The sequence below is a fragment of the Molossus molossus genome, unplaced genomic scaffold (assembly GCF_014108415.1).
Source record: "Molossus molossus isolate mMolMol1 unplaced genomic scaffold, mMolMol1.p scaffold_m16_p_24, whole genome shotgun sequence".
Classification (NCBI taxonomy): Eukaryota; Metazoa; Chordata; class Mammalia; order Chiroptera; family Molossidae; genus Molossus; species Molossus molossus.
In genome coordinates, this window is record NW_023425360.1 from 7468948 (window position 1) to 7472843 (window position 3896).

At 51.9% G+C, this 3896-nt stretch overlaps 1 pseudogene; it reads left to right on the forward strand.

The window, feature by feature from the left end:
- The first annotated feature begins 475 nt into the window (after window positions 1-475).
- On the forward strand, window positions 476-3211 carry LOC118641027 (annotated as a pseudogene).
- The last annotated feature ends 685 nt before the right edge of the window (window positions 3212-3896 follow it).

Consider the following 3896-nt stretch of genomic DNA (forward strand, 5'->3'; position numbering starts at 1 on the left):
AGGAGAGAAGGAACATGAGGAAGTGAGGCCAGACGAGCCACAGGAAAAGACCACTCATGAGGTAGGCTAATAGGATGCAAGAAAGCCTTCTAAAGTCACCCATGGGTTGATGTTGCCTTTTCTCCGGAACCTCCAAAACTAGTTATCCTTCTGGGAACACCACCACAGACAGCTGGAAGCAGCAGTCACAATTCAAGTCACTGCAAGATCACTTCCGGGGACCCTGTGACATCATACGTGACGCAGTACAGTGAGCCCTGGGTGACCAAAGCACGAGGGTGCCACAATCTCAGTTTCCCAGGGCCACGAAGAATGGCTCCCCCACGCAAGCGGCTTCTGAGTTCATGTTCTCCTTTGTTGTCATTGTTGTCAAGTGTGAAGGAAGCAGGCCTTCCCTATTTTCTTCCTGTGTACTTAGGCTTAGTAGTCTTCCACACCCTAGCTTAGAAAGTCCGCTTAGATATGTAATGGGGACATGGAGCACTTTGGGCAAGAAGGTTCGTGCTTGGACCGGGTTGGTCACTGAACAAGCAGACACCTAAGATCTCTTTCAGATCCAAAACCTGTAAGTCTCTTCTTCCACCCAAATTCATCCTCTGTTTCCAAAGTTGCTAGGTGTATGGTTGACCACCCACTTACTGGTTTCCCAGTCGTGGCGTTAGGCGTGGCCACGTGGCTACGTTCTCCCCAGGGTGTGCAGAAGGGTTATATGCCACCTCCAGGTAGCCCACAACCCTTCCCAGGTGTCCTCCTCCACGTTCCCCATGTCCCGTGACCTGGAATGATGATGATGATCATAGCAACCTTAAAAGCCACGTAAATGTGGCGGAGATACCATCACTGGGTCCCTGAAGGAACCCATATAGCAGAACTACCTCCTCTAATTTCAACCATCTGGAACCTCTGTTTTGGACTGGATTTTTTTTTTTTATGTTCTTCTTTTGTGGTCCCTGTTTGGGGGACAGTAGTATTTCCCTTGCTGTTGGTCACCTATTGACTATCTGGATCACAGGGGACCCCATGCTGGAGACTGTCACAGCATACGCTCACTTCCTCAATGAGCAAAAGCCAACGACAGGTACGCTGTCAGCATCAATACTCTCGGGATAACTTCAAATTCTGAGACAATGCGATCCATCTCAGCACTGCACAGTTTTGTAACAGTATCTTCTAGATTTGTATGAGAAATGAGTCAAATATTAGACCACAGTGTGATGGCTGTTCTCATACTCTCATTGACCACTGTTTTGCTCGTCACATAGGGGAGAATGTGGATGGTATCCTAGTGTACATAACATGTAATATAAGGTCCCTCAAATTCTCCTTTTTATTTATCTTTATTTATCTTTACAGATGTGCCCCCTTTTTCCCCCCATTGACACCCTCCTCCCCCACCCCGCCTTCACCGCACTGTTGTCTGTGTCCATTTGTTATGCAAATATGCATATGCGTTCTTTGGTTTATGTCTTCCCACACCCCCACATTCTCTCTGAAGTCAGTCAGTTTGTGTGAGAAAGAAAGAAATGTCTGTTGTGTCTGAGCCATTATGTGTTGGGTCTGTTTGTTACAGCAGTTTGGCCTACCCGAACCTAATCTCGAAGACCTGAGATTAACAGCCAACCAAGTGCCCAGGTGCTCGATCACTTACAAGTCTGGGTATTGACAACCTAGGGAGAGAGAAAACTAGGGGGTGATTTAACTGGAGGGTCACACATCCATAAACTTCCTCTGCAATCTTCTGGTTTGGGGGTATCTGTATTTGAATCTAAAGGCAGACTCAGACATTGGTTCTAAGAAGGCACCTAATGGAGGACTGTTTTTCAATGGAACAAACATCTCCTACGAGTCTCACGGGGAGACCGGCTCCTGAAAAGGGAACCGAACACAAAACGAAGGAAGCAGGCCGTGTCCTCGCCCCAGGGAACCTGCCACACTGCAGATCAGAACCAACAGTCTCATGCAGGACTCGGCCCTTTCTTCCTGTGACCCAGCTGCCGCTCGGCTCTGGGCACAGCTGGTTGGATTCTGACCGACGCTGCCGACGGACAGCTGCCGAGCTTGGGGGTGCAGGGGCCACAGCAGGGCTCCCGGACGCCCGGCCTCACTCTGGGCTTGGCATTGTGGTTACCAGTGAGCCATCTGCATGTGTCCAGTGACCCCCTGGACGCTTTCTTGGGACCCAAAACACCAATCAAATACAGCATGATCCAACCGTGGCTTGCTTGCCCAGCCCCTCCTCCGGGCCCTGGAGAATACTTACTGATGGAAGGTGTGTGTAAAAGAGAAAAGCCAAGGCGTTCTGGAAGGAGGCAAGGTGCTTTGACTTCGCCCTAGAACTCTCCTTTGGAAGGGAACTGAGTCACAGGAGCAAAACCACTGCCATCAGCATGGCACCATCCATGACCAGAGCTTACATCTTAAAACGTGCGTAGGGGGACGGGGGCAGCCGAGGCCACAGCCCAGCCTCCTTGTCTCCCCGGCCACGGCTGAGCTCCGGCTGGCCCCTGAGCGGCCTCCCCGTGCGTGGGGACTTCTTGCAGCCTTCCCGCCAGGGCAAGCCGGCCCTGCCGGCCGGGACCCCCAAGTTCCTCCCAACAGCCCGGGCAGGAGCGCGTGCGGACGTGTTTCAGCCCCCTGGGAAAAGAGACCCCAGCTGGGGCAGGAGGAGGACTGCCCAACAGGAAAGAAAAGAGTGATCGAAGCAGGGCTCTGTGCTGGTGCTAACGACCGGACTCGGTGCACATCGGGATGCAGGGGCTCCTGGACGAATCCGTGCGCCCCTGGCCTGGCTGCACCTCGCATGTCAGACGTTACCTGTGAAGAAGCGGATCAGACGGCTCGCAGAACCACAGTGTGAAGTGGCCAGGAGGAGGCGGCAGGAAACTGAGGACAGGACACTTGATGAGCAGGAAGGAGTTGAAGGTGACAGAAATATTAACCATCTCCCCAGACCTGTCCTTTCTGAAACCATGAAAACAGGTTCGAGGGGGGGAACCTGTCTTTACAAAGAAAATGAGTCCATGAGCCGTCCTTCCATGGAGCCTGTGCCCCGGAAACTGCTCCCTGCGCCTCTGACAAGCCAGGGCCGTCATGTGATGCTAAGAGCTATGCGGGACCTCGGCGGAAGGGATGCCAGTTTCCGACAGTCTGGGGACAGCTGCTTGCACGGGACTCTAGAAACCTCTTTCTTACTAAAGTCGTCACATTTTAGAAGGCCCGTGTGTTCCTTCATGAGCTTACTTATCGAGCAACGGGACTTGGGAGCTTTAGGAAACAGGTGTAAGCGTATCTCCTGTGATTTGGGGTGGGACTCCCCTGTGGGTAGCCATCTCTGAAGTTCAGCTTTTTGCCGAAGAAGCTGGTCTGCAGGGAAAAGCGGTTTTCCAGAGAGAGTACTGTGAGAGTCCAGTCTGCACAGGCCAGTACAGAAACCGTATGTGGAATCATCCGTCGCTTTGTCTCAACCATTCACACACCTGGAGAACACTCAGACACTTGAGGAAGATGCGTTAAGAAGACGGGTACCGCTGCTACAGTTGTGCAAACTGGACGGGAGGCGCGTCTCTTAGGTGATCCCGAGAAAGTGCTGGCACCTAAGCCCAGCATTGATAACGTCCGGAGTTAAAAAGACGTTGTACCTGTACTAGGGCGTTGAGTGTCTCGTGTAAATTTAGAAAGCAACGGCTGAATAATTAACTGAGAACATATGGGCAGGCGATGTTGGGATTCACTGAAATGGCCGATTTGCCGGGTGCTTCTACTACGGTGCAGAACCCTGAAAGTGAGGGGATAGCTTTGTCTTCACCTTTCGGACCTAAGTCAGCGCAAACCGTCCTAAGTGTTTTGGAAAAATTCACACGACACACACATAAAGCATGTGTTGGCGTGCTGCATGC